Source organism: Triturus cristatus, chromosome 6 (genome assembly GCF_964204655.1).
Source record: "Triturus cristatus chromosome 6, aTriCri1.1, whole genome shotgun sequence".
Taxonomy (NCBI): domain Eukaryota; kingdom Metazoa; phylum Chordata; class Amphibia; order Caudata; family Salamandridae; genus Triturus; species Triturus cristatus.
In genome coordinates, this window is record NC_140589.1 from 1,302,207,955 (window position 1) to 1,302,230,650 (window position 22,696).

Here is a 22,696-nt window from a genome sequence, read left to right on the forward strand (position 1 = left end):
AGGCTGTCTGAGATGGACGCCAAGGACGGGATGACCCCCCTTCCTCATCGGTATCCCCCTGGGTATCTTTGTCCGTCGCCGGGGATGGGGGATCTGGGATGTCTTGGGCCGGAGCCTCCAATGGAGCGACGGGAACAGACGGGGTCACCTTCGCCAAAAACGCCGATTTAAGGCGTGCAAAGGCATCTACATCTACACCCTCTGAACGCTGTTTTTTGGGTGGCGGGGGTTACCCTCCTGAACTTTTCCAGTGGTCGGCCCAATGCCCCACGCGCTGCCGCCAATCTATTACACTCCTGCACTATTCTCTCGGAGAGGCGTTGTTCCATAGGCCCCACTACCTCATTAACCACCCGGTAAATGGAGTCATCCACTGCATCAAAGAAGTCATTAAACGGTAGGTACTCCTGCACCACCTCCTCATAATACTCAGACTGGTTAGCCATTACAGTAAAGGTAAGTACTCACAGGGGTACACAACTACCACCCAAGGTCCCTGGCAAGAATAGAAGAATACACCTCAAACACGCAGGTCAAGTTTTAGCGCAGGCCGGAGGCTGCAAGGATTAGGGTAGCCCAGAGGGATACAAAATAGGGGTGCACCACAACCCACAACGCGCACACACCTTCAGGGAAAACCTGACCGGGTATCTACCTCCCCAGCGCGTTGGAAAACAATTATGTGCCCAGCAACACAAGAAACGCCCGCGCAATGCGTGGGAATCGGCAAGGTGCATACAGCACTACGGACCCCCACCGGGGCGTTCAAAGTTCTGGGGCATACAATCCACAGCGCGGACGTCAGGGTGAGGTAGCAGGGGCAAGGCTCAATGACTGTTACTCTAGCAGCGCGCTCCTCATCTGAAGATCCGCGCCGCGAGAGCAACGAGACGTACGAGTCCCCCTAGCGGCTGTGAATGACGCCGCAACAGCAGGGAAGCCGGCCGCGTAAGGAGCGAGACGCGTTCCCACGGCCGGCACGGGGAGCTGAAAAGCAAACCGCAATAGAACCCCACAGCGCTAACAAATAAGCTAAGCGCGCAATCGTTACACCATCGAAATATACCAAGTCATGAGAGAAAAAATAAACGTGTACTCATCTGGCTGAAGCAGCAAAGAAAGAGGATGGGAGGAAGTTAACAGAGGACTTTGTATATGGTTATGGACACAAATGATGGACTACGTTACAGTATGCCTCCCTGGTTGTAGGAAGTTGTAGTTTTTTGTATATTGTTATTATCATGATTACGATAAAATCTCTCTGGCTGCTGTGTTTTGTTCCGAATAAAGCGAAGAGAGTAGAAAGCATAATCCGAAGCCTCCGGTCCTGACATAGAATCTCCGATTTTAAAACTTTATTTGTATTTACGATGGATTATTGACAGTTGCTTATGACCTGCTTCTCCAAATTGATTGCTTTAATTCTGTTTTCTTTTTCTTGTGAATATTTATTATAATGTACTCAGACCTATGTACTCTGCGCCAAGTTGTTAAACTTGGACACTTTATTAAAAGAGGACTGGCCCACTGCTGTCCCAAAGTTCTAATTATGAGCTCTCATCCTCAGAAATTCAATTACTCTGGTTTCTTACTAGTGTACGCTATTCATTAAAAAAAATGTAATTAATATTCACAAGGGTCAGATCATACTAAAAATAGTCCACAGGCCTGTGACACTGATAGAGATCAGGGTACCTAAAATAAACCCACTTCCACGGATAGAGTAATCTCACAGTTACACACACATACATTCATCATACACTAGGGCCCATTTCACTAACATACACTCAAATACTCTACCAGCAATAGACCTGTGGGAAGAAAACTCCAAACCACCCTGCATCTATATCTAGGACGATAGGACCTGATTATAGTGGTTGTCCTTAAATATACTCTATACAATCTATACAACAATGATCAAAATGTACACAATAATTGACAAGAAAGGAAATTCAACACCATGTTTAAAAGTTATATTGCTTTATCTAAAATTAGTCAAAGTAAAATCAGAATAAATCATTTCTCATAGTTACCTATTCTAACTAAGTGTCAGAATGGGTCAGGACAAGTCTCTCGGTAAAGTCTCTCAAGACGAAGTCCCTCAGCATCGATCCTCAGCAACGCAAGTTCACGCAGCAAAGGTAAAATGGCAAGTGGCAAAGCCCTCCCTAAGCTAACAATTCTTATAGTGAAAATTACAATGGAAACACACATAAAGTTGGCAGAATAAACTGTATCACTGAGCAGAGCGAGAAGGAAGGGATGTAACATTGCTACATCTGAAAATCTTCGCTCAGGAAAAGTCACAAGACGTGAACTACGGAACAGGAACCAAGAAACTATTAAAGTATCCAACTTGTTCAACTTCCCTCGGCAGCCGAGCCACAGTTCTTTGTCCATTTCTGAAGCTCCTTTGTTTGCCAAGGACGTTCCATTCCTTTGGAGATCCTCCAAACTGCTGATGTCCTCATGGAAATTTACAACAAGGACCATGGTCAGTTGTCTTCGACCTTTTTCCAGCAGGGGTCTCCCTTGCCACATCACAGAATATGCCACAGCCAGGCTTCGAAATACTGTCAGCTCGGTTAAGGCCTTCATAGGCCACAATAGACCATCTTAATTAAAGAGACAAAATAAACGTTACTACAGCATAATAATTAAACAGTGTTAACCCCACTAATACCCTTATGTGTATGTATTTATCTAGCTTTGCGACATAAAAAGCATTAATTCAAACAGCGTTTTGTGCTTAAAATAAATAGCACACAGCAACGTTTAAACATGAAAACTTGCACGTTATTATTAAACAGAAACAGCACAAATAAGCTAACCCTCGTATAACTTTCTCTTATGTTAGAACAAACGGATTGATTAATAAAATCACACTTGCACAAGACAAATAATTAATTGTTATTTATTAATAAATTAATAAAACGCATAGACATGCCAGAGCTTCAAAAGCCCATGAATTTTCTAAAAGAAAACTCTGCTCCAGCAACACAAATGGTGTTTGAGTTTAACCATAAAGAGAAGCTTCTGAGACTTGTAAACATTTGAACAAACAGTAACATTTGGACTAGGTAGTATAATGATGACAATGCAATTATTACAACACAGTATCAGGTACTCCCTGGGGCTGTGCTCTGAAGATTAAAGGCCGCGCTGGAAGGAGGTTGCATAAAAAACTATAAATCTAGAAAAAAACAGTGTGATGCAAGAAGTTGTGGGATAGATTTGGTGAAGCATGTTTAACTGCAAAAGCGAGGGTAGAGCTGGAGACCATATTGAGTCTGTATCGTGCTCAGGCATTGATAGATGGGGTCGGGCCTAATGACACATATTCACCCGTTACGATTGGCTAATCATGCATAGCAAGGTCGTATTTACAAATCTACATAAATCTAGTTCTAAACAACAATTATTTGATTCACAAATAATGACTGGGGCAATATCCACAATCGCACATATCATCTGTCACATGGCATCTAGAAGTAAATCAGCAAATTGAGAGGCCTGAGACGGAAGGGGGTCAATCACCTCAACCTCCAAGTGGGTTGAGGTGATTGACCCTGAGAATATGTCTCACAGCAAAGTGTTCTATTTCCTTAAGCAAAAATGTGCAACCTTTCGTGTCTCCAGTCAAATATTTTTTCTTAATAACGTATTATCACTTGCAAAGTCTCTAGATTGCTTGTAGCCTTTACCCAACGTATTTTGTCACCATGAACTTCTTCAGGGCTACAACCAAATAATATATTCACATCATGTAAAAAAAGTTATATACTAGTTTCAAATCCAGAAATAAAAATTACAATTTCCCTCAGAGTGATATTATTACACTGTACATATGATCGTGATTAATCCTAATAAACGTCTTTTGAAGTAGCATCGCTGTACATGTCCTGTTTATCATTTGCTTAACATGGTTATTGATTAAGATACCCAATAATAGAAGCTGTGACTAGTGAACATACAAATGTCAATGCAACCTACAACTGTCCCAGGATAAGTTGAGGTATAGATGCTAGCTGGTGTGCTCTTAAATACTGAAGGATGATTTCATTGATTACTGACTATAATAGTAATATATCTGGGCATAGTCCTCACCAGGATACTTATTGTTGTATAATGCTAAAAGATGCTAATAGACACTTACCACTTATGCTACGTGGTCCGTTTTAGACTACAGTAATTCATATGTAGTTTCAGTCTGTTGTCTAGTCGCCACTCCCTTGTTCATGCCACAGTATCAGTTTCGGAAATTAGTGGCACTATCTTGTGCGTGATGTTGCCATTCAAATCCACTTGAGTGAAAGGCTTTTATGGGTTACCTTAGAATTGTTTTAATGTCCTTGTGCAGTAAGGTGGGTAATGTATGACAACTGCTGGTGAAAATGGTTCCTTAAAAAAAAATAATTGGAAGTTATGTGCACCATGGTCCAGTTAGGATTTACCTTTAACAGGTTTCTGTTGTTCACCCACAACTGACTTGCTAGTGAATTTTCTGTTTGCATGTATGCACTTACATGTTTAACGGCGTTGGCAATAAAAGTAAACTTGTTAAATACCTGCTATGCAACCAGCAGATTTTTCATGCATCAGAAGCAACAAAAAGCAGTCGGAAAGCAACCACAGAAAGGATTCAAGAGTGTCTAACCATCACTTAAAACTCAAACCCTCTAAAACCAAGTTTATTTTAATCTCTCTGGACAAAAAACCTACACGTTCAGTTGTGGATTGGCTGCTGTCCTCTCCTGGATTGTAAACTGACTACTGTGGATAACCCCATATCCCTTTGTTTGATCCTCGACAAACGACTTAACCTGCAGAGACAAATCCCTGCTATGGCCGAAAAGCACATGCTACCAATTTAGTACGTTTATTTCCCCCCCTTAGATCTGTGCTATGCACATCTGCTCTGTTTATTTCTGGATGACAGAAATTTGACCACATTATTCCTATCCTTGTGGTTTCCCAGCAAAATTGCAATTTCAAATGGCCTGCATCACTTGCAAAGCCTTCTGCAGGTTAACTCGTTCCTATTTGGCTGAGAAGTTGAAAATATGGTATTCAACAGGGGTTGAGGAAGGCAGAGTTCTTCCTCCTTAAGAATCCTGAATTCACACAAGAGAGGTGAACGAAGCAAGCCTTCCCTGACAATTACACAAGAAATTGGAATTGGCTTCCACCATCTCAGTGTACTACTCCTGTAATCCAACCTTTAAAAAGGAGCTACATTCTTCCTGTTCCAAAGAGAGTTTGATGGAGACTGAGAACATTATCTACTCTTCTATTATCCAAGTCCATTTGTCTAATCTGCAGAGGGACCGCATCTGATTCTGTCCTCCTCTTGCTATCCCAACCTTCCCAGGGCCTCAGAATTTCCGCATTCTCTTTATATTGTCTCTAAAAATCATTTTTGGCTTTACCATTTGACTGTTTTTGGTTCTTGTGGATGAATTGTTTTGCTCCTACATTTGTCTATATTTCCTTTTGTTATTTCTGTCTGTTGGCAACCTTTCTGCCTGAGTTCCCTGGTTGTGGTTTATTTTTAACCTTTGTTGGACATATTAATTCTTTTTAATATATCGAACTTGTGTGGTTTTTTGTAAAGCGCTTTAATGCTCTTGGGTCACTTTTGTGCTGTAGTAAACAGCATACACAAAATAATACTACAAAAGATATCTTTTATATCTCTGTCTTGGAAATCGGAAATCAGGAAGTCCATCTATTGATTTGGCCAATTTGGTTATTTTAAGGGCACCAAAAAAGTAGATGATAGGTTTCCATGTACAGTTAACTTAAGTACAGTCTGGCAGCGTAAAGGAAACAAAGTTGCCCGAGAGCTGCTGTTAAAAGTAGAACTAAACCTATATACAAGTGAAAATAACTTAATTGAAGAGGCAACCTATGTACCTCTCAAAGAAGGACCAGTTCATGCATAGTGCATGTTTTCATGTTCCAAAAGGAGCCAGTTGTTACAGTCCCAAAGACATTAATACATAACATCACCTGTTGATGTCGTTTTATTGTTCCATGTGATCGTACTGGAACTATTAATCACTTTAGTATTCAATTTTCAATTCAAAAATACTTTATTTCGAATTTAGAATATGAATTCATAAAAAGTCACATACAAACACTATTTGGATACACAGCCCAGAATTAAAAAGGGATCAATTTCCATTAACATGTTTAGCAATCCATATCCGCTCTGGATTTCAGAATAGATTTTAAAAAACGAACAATAAAATATATACAATCCATGTGCAATAATTGTAAAAATATTAAAGCGGGTTTTACTTGGATAAAATTCATTTTCTTTAAAATTGGGATCAAGAAGGATTTTCTTGGTACTGAGTAAAAGGTACAGAAAAACATAAAATGTTCTAGATTTTGCGGCGAATGACCATCACATCTACATACAGGTAACACCTGCCCTCTGTTTCCCCCCTTTGGTCTGGCTAATAGGAGATGCAAAGTATTACATCTAAACCTAGTTAACAACATTTTTTCGTGGGAAGTAAGGGTTGACAGCAGGTACGGCTCGGCAGTAGGGGTCGTAGTTAAAATGAGGTATGACCGGACACTCGGTTTCAAAATCTCGTTCCCTCCCCTTTCTTGCATCCTATAGTTCAAAAAAGTGGTTTTAATTACTAGGATATCTTTTTTTGTGGATATCTTCGGGCTTGGTGAATAGAGAACCCCTTCCCAGTGATTCAAATCCTTTTTTAATGTAAGTAAACCAAGGGATTCGTGCCATGTTCTCTAGGGCCAAACAATCCCTGAGTATAGCTTGAGTCAAGGGTATGTCTGGGTTCAGCCAGCATTGTAGCCAAAAGGTCATGGGGCGTAGCGTTATGAGGTCGGCTATGTAAGGTACTCCCAGTTCTTCATGAGCCACCAAGTTAGGAGTACTTTGCGGAACACAAAGTAGTCTTTTTAGGAATTTGTTTTCCTCGACCTGTAAAGATTTAATCGCACCTCGTCCCCACAACTCACTACCATAGCATGCTATGGCAACACTCTTTGCTCTATATACCTGAAGCATGGCCCCCGTCGGTTTCTTCCCTATTTTAGAAGCGAAGTTAAAAATTGCAGCATTTGCCCGAGCTAACTCCCCCCCCCCCCCCCCCCCCCCATTTTTTTTGTATCACGGCCTCCCACTTTAATTTGTCGTCAAATAAAACTCCTAAATAAGAGAACACCTTGGTGCTAGGGATTAAGTCTCCCCCTGTTTTGAATTATAGTGTAAGACTTTGTGCTGTTGATTTTTAAATCTAGCTGATTCATAAATTCATAAAAAGAATTTAACAGAGTTTGGAGCCCAATTTCTGTTCTAGCTATTAGTACAGCATCGTCCGCGTATAGCAAAACGGGGATGCCCCGTCCAGCTATACGCGGGAAGTCTGCACCAGTCTCTATCAAGGTCCTCTCAAGATCGTTAATGTAAAAATTAAATAAAAACGGAGCCATGATACATCCCTGCCTTACACCTTTCTTGGTGGAAAAGTAATTCGTAACTTTCAAATCTTTTCCATACCTAACATTTGCACGGGTTGAAGAGTGTAGGTCCCGTAAAAAATGTGTCAGCCCCGCATCTACCCCACTCGCCTCCATGGCCTGCCAAAGCTTAGACCTGTTGACGCAGTCAAACGCTGATGAGAGGTCTATGAAGGCGAGGTGAATTGAACCGGGATACACCACAGTGTATTTGTTAAGCAGCAAATACAAATTAAGGCACTGTGTGATGGTTGAGCGCCCTTCATGGAAGCCATATTGACAGTCTGTTAATATCTTATTATTAACTGCCCAATCCTTCAGCCTACTTAAAATAGCCCGCCCCATTACCTTCACGACCGAATCAATAAGTGATATCGGTCTATAGCAGCTGGTGTCGTTTCTATTGCCTTTCTTAAAAACAGGCACCATAGTAGACAATGCCCAACTATTCGGACATCCTTCTGTGGCGGCTGCGTTAAAGACCGAACAGAGAATAGTTGCCCAAAATTTGGGGTCTGATTTAAATAAATCTGGTGGAATCCCATCAGGGCCGGGGGCTTTATTGCTTGTCAAACCCATGATTCCATCTAGAATCTCAGTTTCAGTAAGGTTATAGCTGGGTTATCCCCACGACTCAATGTCACAATGCCGGGATCAGCTGGGCTATCAAACATTGATTTAAAATGATGGACCCAGCCATCTTCACCTATGTGAGCCACCAAACCATCTCCCCCCTCCTGTTGAAATAGGGGACCATTAACAGCTTTCCAAAACCTTTTTTTGCCAGGGCTTCTTTTAACAGTTTGGCTGCTTTCGAACAATTGGTGTCAAACCATTTGGGGCCCAGATTAACCGTATATCCTGACTTTACTATCAGTAGTTCACTTATTTTCCCGGTCATGTTAAAAAAAGCATCCAGAACGGTACTTGCACTTGCTCCGTCTGTTGTACAGATAACTATTTCTCCCAGACAATGTGTCTTTACGTTGTCATTAAAGGCAGTGGGTAATATTTGGGTCCACGTTAACCTCCTTTTACCATCTGTGGATCTTAAGTCTCCTCTTGCTGGAGTATTACAGGTAAGAACAGACAGGATACCACCAAGATAAACTGTCAGCGGGTTATGGTCACTAAATTCATTGATTATGATGGAGAAATCCCCTAAAAGGGGTGCTAAAGATGACGAGATAAGTATGTAATCAATAAAGGTACCATTCCCCTTACCTATAAAGGTTGGGATTGAAAACAATGTAGCCGGGCTCATATAGGACATGGCTATCCCCATGTCATATTCACTCAAGAGGTCGTTGAGTTCCTCTCCCTGCAACGTGTGTTCAAAATGTAGGCCTGTTAGTAGCGGACATCCTAAATTAGCTAAACAGGTGGATGAGGGGTTACCGCATGGATGAATATTAAAATCCCCCATAATGATCAGGCTGTGAAGTTTATTGGCCATGTGTGTTTTAATAAATTTAGCCAGAAACTTAATATTTCCTCCTTCAGCTAGAGTAGATGGAGAGTTATAAAAATTAATTAACCCCCATTCAGAATGCCCCTTCCTTAAGGTAATTCTAGTCCTGGGGGGAAGTGTTCGTTAACCATGTTCCTAGGGGGTTGAAATCGAGTAGGAGGTCGATATCGATGATTCTGTCTCATGGAATTCCTTGTGTGTGTAATCTTTACAACTGATATCATTTTTGTGTAACCACAACTCTTGGGTGTAAAAATGAGACGGGGGCAGAATCACTATATTGGAGCCGGGGCCCGGGTGACACTTATAAGACTCCTGTAAGATTTTCTCAGCAGTATACGGGTTATTAAAATTCACAACAATGCAATCACCATGGTATGATTTAGGCCTTTTGCCAATCCAATTAGTTCTTCGAGCCATTATTATAAATCTGTTAATATCCTGTCCCCTATACAAGTTGTTAGTAAACCATTGGTTCAGTTTATTTTTAAGTTGGCCAAAATCCTCTGTAACCCCATCCTTCAATTGAGGGACATTGCCCAATATTACAGTGTAAGGTGTAGACTCCATTGGTAGGTCAATAGATAGGCTTTCCTGTTGGGGTGAGGCAGGCAAATCCCTCTCCAGATTTCTCCTTGATCTATCTATGGTATTGGTAGGCTTTCTAGGTTCTAGTGGCCCGGGGTAGGTGTTATTTCCATTGATGTAGTGGGATGAGCAACTATATTGGCGTCCGCCTCTCTTGTCTTACTTATGTCACCAATATGTATCTTGGAATTGCCACTTAACATCATTTCTGCTGCATTATTGGGTAGATTAGCAGATCTAATATCAGGTTTCCAACCACATTTCCCCTCTATTAGTGTTAATCTATCTTCTATGTTAGTAAGCTTCTTTAGGATCGGATCCAATAGCTTAATTAGCATAGTTTCGATCTTATCTAGATTACACTCATGCACATGTCCCACGGACGAAACACTCTTAGGTGCCTGTTTTCCCCTAGGGCTATTTTCAAGTTCGATTATCTCAGGGCTCTGGACATTATCTGTTGTCCCAGTCGCACTATCCTGTACACCCACTTGCTTACGTTCCCGTTGTCCCTTCCTTTTAGGGTTATTAACTTTAGCTGTTTTGTTTTTACCCTGTTTACCCCTGGTGGTCATCCCTTTTTCCACTACCGTGGGTTCCTCAACAAGTGGGGTAATTGTCTCCACAGGGGGCTGAGATGTCGGTATAATAGTGGGAGGATCTTCTTCGGAGCCGGGTACTGGTAAGGAGAGGATTTCAGGAGTTAAAGATAGCCTATTCATTGAGCTTTGATAGTCTAAAGAAAGCCTGCGTTCAGTATCTAGTATTTCTTGTGTCAATACTGTGTTAGCCCTGGTTAAAAAAGCATCCAATGTACCCGCCACCCTATGTCCCAAATTAGCCTTAACCTTATTCATTGTTTATAAATATGGGAGCAAATAGTTAAAATAAGAAGAATAAGCAGAACTTCCGATCTGCACAGACACACTGTCGTTCACAAAAAAAGGGGCCGGGATTATCAGAAACTTGTTGACAGTACCTTGGCTCTACTGTGTCCAGTCCAATGGCCCATGCAGAATACAAAACCCAAATGACGTGGCCCAGCCCAGCCTCTTCCGGGCTATGACGGGCCCGCCCTTGGCACGGGCTTCGCCCTGGCGCTGCCCGCGCGCGTCCCGCGCTGCGGGAGGCGTGGGGAGTTAATGTAGGCAGGTGACGCCTGCCACTGACGTCACCCGCTTGCGCCCAGGACAGGAAGCCTGGGAGATGTAGTTTGGCCACACGCCGTTGCCCTCACGGCGGACCTGGAGGTCTAACTTCGTACAAAAGCTCCCTGCTCTGTGGGCGTTCTGTCCCATTAATTCCTATTCCGATGACCCGTTGATCTTGAGCTGCCAGGAAGGATTAGCCTCTGAGTTCTCTGTTAGCGCATCCCCTTTAGTATTATTTCTGGCAGATTATTTATATGGTAATTCATTTTTAGTGTCCGTGTTTTGTTTTTAGTTTGTGCTTAATCCAATTAACATTGCATCAATGCCAGTCAATATTCCTTTATTGTATAATTAATTACAATCATTACTATATATTTGTAAAAGCCAAAAAATTAAAGTTTTATCAAAAAAGAAAGGATATTATAAAAGTTATCACAGGCATACATAATCTCAAGAATATAACACATGTTAAGGCCGAATTTAAATAAAGTTTATCAAAATGTCATAAACAGAACATATAACTAGAACCTAGCTCATTAATGTGCAAAATAGCTTTGCTGTGCAACTAGTACATGTAGTGCATATGGTCTTAAACATGAGCACCACCTTCTACTTGATCCCATGATAGACGAGGCAACATCTCTAACGTATAAAGAAAATCATGAATAATCTTACGGACCTCCTCGCCTCCCTAAGGGCGAACTGGGAGACTGATCTGGGACTGATAGAGGATGATGTTTGGCAGGAAGCAATCCAGAGCCCACAGGAAATCGCCATTAGGGCACGCTTCCGGGTGTTCCAACCGAGAATACTCCACAGGTCATACACCACCGGGACGTTCTATCATAAACTAGGCTAGGCAGACTCAGAACTTGGTATTGGGGGCTGTGGTGAGGCAGGCACTTTCTTTCATATAATCTGGGAATGCCCTGAAATGCGATACTGGACTTGAATCACCCGAGTGATGTCGGAAGTCCTCGGAACACAAATTCCCCTCGACGCTCGCTGGCACTTGCTGGGCATCACAGGCGAAACTTGCTGGCCGCCTCATGTAAAAACTTGGCTGGCTTTAGCCTTAGACGTGGAAAAGCGCAATATAGCTAGACTATGGGGTGCACAGGAAATAGGGACGCTCAATTCCTGGAAACGAGACTGACTAAAAAAAATGGTCTACCAAAGCAGGGGATGCCCCAAAAAGTGGAAGAAAATGTGGAGTGCATGGGACACGTATAGATCCTTGACACACACTGCCACCGCCAAAGGAGACTGATGGTTTACACATTGCAAATAGTTGAGAGAGGAGTAGATTCTTCCCTCATACCAGTGCTTAATTTGTGCCGGTGCTTTCCGGTGCTCAGCACCGGCACTTATTTGATAGGGCCGGGTCTACATAACACGGCAATATGAATGTCAGTCAGTAATGTAAATAAAATTAAATTACCTCAGACTCGGCGCGTGGCGCGCCTCACATATGTAAAAAAAATTCATATTACTGACTCCAGCGACCGTCCCTCTGACTCAATTTACTTATTTCAATGATACAGATGACGCATTTCAAATTTGCTTTAGGCGCCACAGCGCCGTGCTGGATGGTGTTGCTGTCAATGGGAGAACCGCAGGCACAGGACACTGATTGGGCAGGGGGCTGGATTGAGTTATATGGGGTTGTGCTGTGCGGCAGGCAGCGTGTGCGTGTATTTTTTTGGGGTATGCCACGCCCCGGCACACGTGCACGCACGCACACCCACATCCTCGCCATCACTAATTAGCAGTTCACAGGCAGTTGGTTAGCCCGCCGTGGAGTGCAGACAGCAGCAATACTGGGGCGCCTATTGAATAAAGGCAGACAGGCAGGCACGGCCGCCCACCACCACCACCAGCAGCAGTAATCGTAAGTAGCAACGCTGCTTTTTTTTTATTTTGGACTGGAGCGTGGTGGGTGGTGTTACACTGTCTGCGACTGAAAGTCAAGGGTGTGGTAGGTGTACGCCAGCTCCTGCACGGTGATGAAGTTGGGCTCTCCGGGGATAACTTTAAAGGCCTTGTAGGTATCTCGTTTGCTTTTTGTTGGGTAGGAGTCACTAGTATGAAATGTACACGTAGTTAGGCCGGGCCAGACCCCGCTGTATTCTTGGTTGAAAAGGTATGTACAGACATGCCAACCCTCCCGATTCAGGCGGGAGACTACCGATTTGAAGGCTAGTCTCCCGCCTCCCGATTCCTGCAAGCAAAAACCAGAATCCTCGGGGTTTCAGCTGACAGGGCTTGGTATTGTGTAACGTGCTAATTCTTCCAGCAATAGTCAGAGTGGCGATGAAGGGGCTCTAGAAGGGGTGACAAACCAACAAAGCCCCATTAATAAGCGAATGGTCTTTTAAAGACCTGTGAAGTACTCGGGGGCGGCTGTGTGTGTGCCTGGGCTGCCACACGGGTGGGGGGGACGGTTGGTATATGCACTGCCGCAACCTGTCAGGCCAGTGAGTGAGGAACACTTGCATCACCCTCTCTCTGCCTGCCATTGCACTCCATGCTTCTGAAAGGTAAGAAAATAACGTACATTTTGCGTTTCAAATGTCCGATCCTGCAGCAGCAGGCTTCCAAGGCCCATACATGACAGTAACCTGATTCAAGGCCCCATTCTCCCGATTTTTTTTTTAAAGAATCTCCCACTTTGCTCTTCTGAAATGCTGGCATGTATGTATAGAATGTGTGTCTGCTACAGGTAGCCTTTTCCGACTTCAGTCCTACTTGGCGCAATGCTGACACAGTAGTGTGCAGTAATATGCAATGCTCACTGGGGAAAGTAATATCCCTTGCTATACTTACAGGCCCTGTGTACTCCAGTGCTCAAGTAAGCCAGAAAGTGAGTACATGAGAACATTTCTGCTCCTAATTTTGGGGTAGAAGTGTAATTCAATAAAATGACATCAATTGACCCTTTAAAGTCCATACATGTCAATACCACTCCTATAGGTGACGAGGGTGTAGGGGTTGAGACCTGCTGACACCCTCAGGCTCTACCTATACCCATGTGGCTCAAGGTAGCCAATGCATATTAGACCAGAGATTAAGTGCCGCCTGCTCCTATATGTAAGAAGGACTGCCCAGAGAATGCAAGTGCATGAGCTGGTACCATTTGTGAATTAGGACCTGCCTCCAAAAAATCACACGTGCACAGGCAAATGAAGTGGTAGGATTTTCTTTTTATTTAGCCATGGTGCCCCTCATCGGAATGCTGTACAGCATGGCTAAAATATATTGGCAAAGACAAGAGATCCCAAATGCAAGACCCATGGGCTTTGCCAATGCTGGTTGTTTATTCTCTTTGTTAACTCAAGTCATTGTGTGCATGAACACTTTTCTGCGTGCTTGTGTGTGTACATGGATGCCTATATGCCCTCTGGTCTGTGTTCAGGATGCCTCCAAATCTCCCGGCTGCATGCATGGATATTGTTTGTCTGTTTATCTTTGTGCATGGACACCTGTGTTTTTAGTGGTCTGTGTGGATAAGTGCCTGTTGGTTTGGGCACATTGGTATGTGTTATGTATGTGTTTTCATTCTGTCCATAAATCATTCTACTTAACTGTCCCGATCAGTCCATCCATGTATGAGGGTAAATGTGTTTACTGTGAGTCTGTTTGTATGTGTGTTGCGTGAGATTATGAGTGTCTGTGCTTTTTTTGTCAATTGTTGTATAGTTATAAAACGTCATAGTAAATAAACAATTACATAAAACACGTTTATTCTTGTATGTGATCTGTTCGTAAAGGTGTGCATATATGTTCTGTACCCCTGTTTACATGTATATTGTACATAGGCTATACTAAAACCAGCCCTATCGATTTGGTCAATGCTTTTTCATTTTGAACTATACGCAACATATTGCATTTTGTAAGTGGCACCACCGTACTTTTCTTTGATCGAATTTCACTTCTTGTCAGATGTATGCCTGGGAAAGCCAGTGGCTCCGCCTGATGGATTCTTGGGTGAAAGTTCAGCAAAGCTTTTACCTCTGAGTTCTGTGAGCAAAGCCCTGTACCGAGCACCATAACAGGCTAAATCAATTACCATCCAAGAAACGTAAAGCCGAGTTGTCTTTCAGACCCTGCTCTCATGAATTCATTCCGTGCCAGCCCTATTCTCCAAGGGGTTCAAGTATTTCTGCAACAGGTTCTGCTTATCCGAAGGGGGTCCCGAGCACAATTGTTTGACAAATCGACACCAAAAGTGCTTCTGATTGGAACTCTGGAGCAGGCCGTCAAAATGTTAAACCTCTCCTTATTCTGCAGAAAAAACGCGCCTACGTTATATATATTTTCTAAGGTGTATGTTACAAAAGGGAAAACGCCGCATTTGGATGATTTCCTCAGTAGTTTTTTTTCTTTCTGTCACTTCTGTTTCTTAATTTTCATTTACCTTGAAATTAAAATCCCAACAATGCCTGTAAAATATTGCCCACAAGAGTACAACACCTGTGTTTAATAAGTCAAAATACATAAAAATAGTCTGAATTGTATCACTTTTAGGACTGAGATTGTATGTAGTTGTGCTGGTACTATCACTGGCAGCGCTGGCAGGGGTAATGGGTGCTGTAGGCTGTCGTGATCTCCCGAAAAAGGGCCCTGTCACTTATTTTTATTTACAAATTAAGAACTGGGGTGGAGCAACTAGAGTAAGTGGGTGGAGCCACTGGTGGAAGTGGGTGGAGCTGAGAAGTGGGTGTGGCCTCCTAAAGAAATTGAGCACCTGCACTTCATATTTTACAAATTAAGCACTGCCTCATACCCATGGAAAGCACTACTGTACCCCCGACCTGCACTACCAGTGTTGTATAACATGTTATTCACTATGCAATGATGGGATATTTACATGTTTGTTCCTTCAATAAAAAGAACATTAAAAAAATATTGCAGTGTTAAATTAAATCTTACTACATAATCATTCAATGACAATAAGAGAAAGGATCAATTGAAAATGAATATGAAACTGCAACACAGTCTGTACATCAGTCTGAAAGGTCTATATATCATTCTGATAAGCCATAGACAAACAACAATGCTAAAAACTCATTCGCATGAAAGTCCTCTGTGACAAAATTAATACGCAGTGCTGGTAGTGACACATATAGTCATTATAACTTCTCTGCTGAATTTAGCTTGATGTGGCCAATTTAGTGGTATACATATGGCATCATTGATTTATTAAGTTGAACTTCGCTTCCGTAGGCCAATTTACAGGCAGTACCTATTATTACCACTTTGGAGTGCCTCATGTTTAATTATCAAAATTCATGAGAAGCTCCCATCCCCTTGTTTTTCAAATTGTACATTTTTTATTAATTTTACCTTGCATATACCTCAGTACTCATAAACCTACTTGACCCAATATTCCTTAATTTATTTTGTTCCCCTGTTTGGTCATTTGACGAGGGTCCTGCTTAGATGCTGTTTTTCTTTCTGAATTTTTGTAACTTATCCACATTCTTGGTCCCATCTTTCCAGGCGCCATGAAAACATTATATCTTCATGCTGGTGTCTCCTCCTTATTGGTTACTCTTATTTGCCGAACAGACTGCTGGCTCACTGCTCAACTACTTCATTTGATGTCTTACTATGTCTTGCTGGATATTAAATCTCTTTCTAGGTTCTCTCACCAGTATCTCATTGCGTGCAACCAATCTAGTCTGTACTTCAGTTTGGAATTTGACTCCTCAGCAGTCTGTAACTCTGTGCCTAAGGCTACAGTCACTTTCCATGGTGCGCAGCCTTTTTTGCTTTATGGCAATCAAGACACTGCCTGAAACCACCGCCACCTTTCATGGCTCGCTGACCTTATTCTCCACTGCATGAATCTCTTTTACAGTACTGTTGCCTAGAGGTGAGACTTTCTGGGTTGAATATCCAGTTCCGATGTTATACATAAATTAATCCCGGCACTCTAAAGTCATCTGATATTCTTAATGGTTATTAGCCAAAAGAAGAGTAGGACACAATGACAATAATGAAAAACTGGCTGCGGAACATACTAGGTCCTCACGAAATTATATGTCAGAAAGTAATTTAATACACAGTTTTTACAGAAATGAAATACACATTCAAAGGCAATTCTGAATCTTGATACAGATGGGTGACAGCCAACACGTGTTTCGTCACGTATAGTGACTTCCTCAGGGCTATGAAATAAGTATATGGATGCCTTATAAGTCAAGCATGAATTGAACTGCAGTTGATGTTTCGTGTTGAATGCAGAAAATTTCGGACGCGGATTCTGACGTACAATATAATTCCAAGGATTTTAGAACCTGGTGAGGTTCGAAGAGACAGGTATTGTCGCAAAAAAGTCTTCTGATAACTGTATAGTTGTCTGTAAGAGGTAACAGATCTTCCCCAGTAATTTCTACTATTACTATAGAGAAGAAAATTTTTTCTCACACTTGTGATTCAAGTAACATCAGACGAAAGTAGTTCAAGTCTCGATGAAAATTATTGAAGACCGTGCCACCAATTCTGTCTCACAAATCTATTTTACATCACGGTGCAGCAACCCTTATTATTGGAAACCTTGGTGGAGACTCGCTCCTTTCCAAACAAGCTGTAATCCATCAATAATTTTCATCGAGACTTGAACTACTTTCGTCTGATGTTACTAGTGTGGGGCGTGTAGCAGTGTAGCAGTGTGGGGGCGTGCAGCAGTGTGGGGGCGTGCAGCAGTGTGGGGGCGTGCAGCAGTGTGGGGGCGTGCAGCAGTGTGGGGGCGTGCAGCAGTGTGGGGGCGTGCAGCAGTGTGGGGGCGTGCAGCAGTGTGTGGCGTGCAGCAGTGTGTGGCGTGCAGCAGTGTGCGGCGTGCAGCAGTGTGCGGCGTGCAGCAGTGTGCGGCGTGCAGCAGTGTGCGGCGTGCAGCAGTGTGCGGCGTGCAGGGGCGTGCAGCAGTGTGGGGCGTGCAGCAGTGTGGGGCGTGCAGCAGTGTGTGGCGTGCAGCAGTGTGTGGCGTGCAGCAGTGTGCGGCGTGCAGCAGTGTACGGCGTGCAGCAGTGTGCGGCGTGCAGCGGCGTGCAGCAGTGTGCTGCGTGCAGCAGTGTTGTGCAGCATGCAGCAGTGAGTAATGAAGCAGTGTGCAGCAGTGTGCGGCGTGCAGCAGTGTGCGGCGTGCAGCAGTGTGCGGCGTGCAGCAATGTGCGGCGTGCAGCAGTGTGTAATGCAGCAGTGTGTTATTGGATAATGGAAATGCTTTTGTCAGATGCCAGATGTCTGGCCACAAGCATGGACAGCTCTAATGCCCCCGACATTACCAAATAAGTCTCTAATTGAAATTCTCATCGTCATTTTGGTGCACCTATAATGCCGGATAGGAGGCCGGGGCTTTGTTAGGTCTGTGGAAAAGCCAGACGAAGAATTGAAGTGTGCTCTTTTGTGGCAAAAACTACAGCCAGGTACAGAGAATGCATCGCACAGTGCATAAAGGGATACTGATACAATTACTGTATTGTGCTGCTCTTATGGGACAGCGGAGTCCTTCAACAGATAGTGACATGTATGCTGCACAGAAAACAGCAGGACTGGGGGAGGAAAATAAGTAACATCAATGATACAAAACAGATTATAAACTGGCCCAAGGTTTTAAAAATGTACATGGTACAGTGCACGGATGCTTTAAAGTAAATGTATTATTACGTTTTGAGGACTTTTAGAGAAAAGAGAGTATACTAGATTGGAAATGTATAACCTACATTAAGATTCAAACAGTGCCCTGTGAAAAATAGTCCATAACCCCGAATAAACATAAAAATGCCTGGAGCTGGGACCAGTGGGAGCCTGTTTACACCAAGGGAAGATAATGATACTCCCAAATGTCATATCCTACAGTGCACACCACCAGGATAAAATAATTGTCAGTGCAATCTGCAGACAGATCTCTCAGATGAAACGAGGCGACGGTAGAGCTCCATACAAGACTGGTGTCAACAAAGGCTACATTCGAGAAAATTCGAGGTATTACAGCAGAACTGCCTGGCATACAAATAACTGCATAGGCTCAGTTTGGGTAAAGGCCCACCGAATGCTATAGCTGCAGCAAATATATGCTTGTCACATTTTGGAAACACTTGAACCACTGCACTTTGTAGTAGGAGAGCATTTCGTATTTAAAGCTGTACTGACAAGCAAGCATTGCTTGCGTTGTTAACAAGTCTTGTAGGACTGATACCGAGTAAGAGGAAAACGAAGTATAGTGTTACGTTTATGGTTTTAGCCGTAATACTATAAAAGAGGCCGATTGTAAACTATTTGGAAAGCTTTCTAGCCCACCATTCGCATATTGGTATGCAGACATAATCAAAAGACTATTTATTAGGTGAGGCTGCATTATTAAAATATATGGTTGACTAATAAAGACAGTCATCTATATTTGGGCGACTGTTGCGATATGATCGCGGAAAACATTGTGGACTGTGGAAAAAAGAAACGAGACGCGATGGTGGAGGGGGTGGGGGAGAGAAGCAGGAGTGTGAAATAGCAGCAGGGAAGGGGCGGAGAGGGGCTACGAGGAAGAGCGACGTAAAGCCATATGGCTGCTTTGTGCGCGTGCACGATAGCTATGGAAAAGTTATGAACTGGGCCAAAGAGGAGGTCCTGCAAATTATCAGCCTCTGTTCCTATTTAAAGAGGTGGGCAGCATACAGCAGCTATGTTTTCCAATCTATAGTAAATATTTACATTAGGATGTCAGCAGGAGTTCAGTATATAAAAATACGTTAAGAAAAAAAATACAGTAAGGTAACGGAACGGCTTTGCTGTTTCAGTGCTAAATTCTCTTGATCTTGTGCAGATTGTAATGACTCTACTAGCTTGGCTAATGGTCTCTAGGTTTAGTTTTATCGACTTCAAGCAGTGCTTTATATAGCGCAAACATGACCCGAAGGCAGTGGAGCATTTTATATGAGCACCAATTACATTACAGTTGGACACAATTTGTTTTTTAGGTAAGAGGAGATTAACTGATTTGCCCAGAATCGCAGGATGTTGAGCCTACGTCAAGACTCAAACCTGGTTCCAAACTCAGGAGCTCTGGCCATAGCGCCACATCCTCTCCATTGCTCTGCTTCTGAGTTCACTGCTTACAGGAGATGAACCAAACAGAAGTACTAAAGGGAGGTCCGTGGGGTTAGAAAAAGCTTTCATGTGTGCAAAAGAGTCACATTCATTGGTAGAGAATCCCGTAGTGATATGGGATCAAGCAACTAGTGCCAGTGCCGTGCTCGAGGGACGTGCATGTGCAGCTGCTACACAGTTTGTCAGCTCGAGGCACAAAGTCGACTGAGCACTGCAGACCGCTGGACACCAACGGGGATGTTGTCTATAACGCTTTGCACAACGTTCGTGCTTGAAGTTCCAATTAATGTGCAACTGCTGCTTATGTAAATACACCAATGACATGTAACTTCTGCTGCTCCAACAGCAGTGCTGAGTTATTAGAAAACTCACTTCTCCAGCGCGAGACGCGATGGTGGGGGGGGTGGGGGTGGGGGAGAGAAGCGCAAGTTCTGATAACTGGTGAACTGGTGTGAAATAGCAGCAGGGAAGGGGGCGGAGAGGGGCTACGAGGGAGAGCGACGTAAAGCCATATGGCTGCTTTGCGCGCGTGCACGCCTTGTGCACTGTAGCTCTATGCCAGGGGAAGCACTTTCAAAAACCCCCTTACAAAATGTCTCAAAGAGACAGCTTTCGCTGTCTCAGCGAGACCTAAAAATGCCCCTTGGTATAATGTATCGGCCAACTAAAGAATGCTACTTTCTCTGACTACACTTACACCTATGGCTGGCCATTTGGGAGGTTCCGCCTTGAATGTAGGGTGTTGTGTGAATGCGATATGGACAGCTATTAAAAGGTATCAAACTCTCATGCACACAATGTTCTATGGTTCATTTTTGGGTTTGTACTAGTGTGCGAAACCGCATCATCCTGGAGGGCGTTAAGTGTGCAGTGGGGCTATCATGTAAGTTTTTTTCTGGTATGTTCCTACAAACCTTACTGTGACCCTTTCACTCAAGTCTACCGCAGTTATAGCCATATTACTTTAAACAGTAGCTCCTGGCTATAGTAAGTGTATGTCACCTTAAGAAACCATGTACTAAGATTATGTACGGGTGGGTTTTTAAACTTTTTTTGACCTTGATGTCTAAATGTTTTGACATGTTTCTACATCTTCTACTACTTATAAAGTGTTGCATGCATTCTTCAGGACAGAGAAAGGACTATTGATGCTAGTTATCCAGGTTTCCATTACAGGATAATTATGCAGTGTATTATTCATAGGGTAGCTCCATCATTTAGTTCCCTACTGTTGAGCATTAGGTATTTTCTCAGTAGTGCCTCAATCCATAGGTATCTGTTCTTTAGCTGCTAATGCCAAGGGAATTCTCAATGGACCCCAGGTAGATATGCTGGGTATGCTCCCTTCCCATCCCGTGGTGTTTGTGTCTCTGTAGAAGAAATTAACCTACCATCGAGCCTGACTATAGAGATCAAGATGTCTACTTATGTGTTCACTGTTCTGTCTGTAAAGAGAGGAACATTAGAAGAAAGTCAAAAGCTGGACCCATTTCCAAACAAGCATTGGCATAGCCAATAGGTCTCGCCTTTGGGACCTTATAAGTGTTTAGCCATGCAACAGTTGCATAACTAAATACTTATAAGATCCCAAAAGCGAGACCTATTGGCTATGCCAAGCGGCCGTGCGGCCACGAAAGTGATCACGATCAAACATCAAAGCGGCGTGCGGCCGCAAAAGTGAAAGTAATCGTGGCGCGTGCGCCCGCGCACATGCACTGTAGCTCTAGGCTGGCCTGGTAGCACTTTTTGGAGCCCTCTCAATAAGTCTCGCCAGACCAGCGCATGCGCTGGGTTAGGCGAGACCTAAAAAGGCATATTGTGCATTTGCACTGTGGGTAGTGGGGAAACTATTCTCTGGCACAATGACAGAATTTTGTCAGCCAAGAATACCTATTTCTTACTCGCCAGTTTATCCTTATGTTCCTGCCTTTGACCACTGTTGCTGTAGCAGCCATCCTGCGCCTGTCATATGCAACTGGCATCGAAGGAATTCGATTGAATGTCAGGTTGTTAGGGAAAGGAAAGGCAGTCATACTGACAAGCCTCAGGTTGCTGCTCAGAAAATCTATGTTCACAGTTTTTGGTAGTTCTGCATGGGGGCCATTTTGTGAGTCACCTATTGGTTCTGGATTCCCGAAAAGGACATTCTCACCATCTCAAAGGTTACCTTGTATTTCTATCTCTGAGGATGTTTGGAAGAGAGAGGGGAATTAAAATGGACATATCAAGGTATTTTGACTGCTCAGAACCTGGAGTGGATATTCGGCTGTGAGAGAGATGCACCCTGACTACTGCATCCACTACCACCCCCACCTTTTGTTAGTACCTAATACCTTAAGGCAGTAGTCAACAGAATGTCAATCAAGGCTCAGCATCTTCCTCAATCTTCTGAACAAAGAGAAGAAAAATATTATTTGTGGGATGGCCGTGAGCGAAATGAGAAGTCACTTTATTCTGGAAGAGAGAAATATATTATATTTTTTGCTGGAGGGAGGAGGGAACTCAGGAAACACAGGTGTACTTTATGCTAGATAGGATTCATCCATTATGCTCTCTTTGAGTCCTTCATACAACAGAGAAAACAGTACGAGGCTTGCATATACACAATAGAATGTGGCAACCAGATGATGCCCTTGTACAGTTCCACGTTATCCATGATATATTCTGAACAATTCACGTTGAAAACATCCCCATTGCTGATATCTGGCCATTCACAGTTCAGCCTGTGCTCACGTTATTTTAAATATGGCCAGTACTTTATCTGGAACCATTTGGCGTAGATATGGGACCGATAGGCATTGTAATGCCATATTTGCACAGTTACATAGGAGGATGGAAAGCAGTTACAGGAGTCTTTCGTCCGCCTATAGAAATA

At 43.2% G+C, this 22,696-nt stretch overlaps 1 protein-coding gene across 2 annotated transcripts in view; it reads left to right on the forward strand.

The window, feature by feature from the left end:
* Nucleotides 1-22,696, forward strand: part of STX11 (syntaxin 11) — a 139,630-nt gene that overhangs the window by 112,800 nt on the left and 4,134 nt on the right. The window lies entirely within an intron of this gene.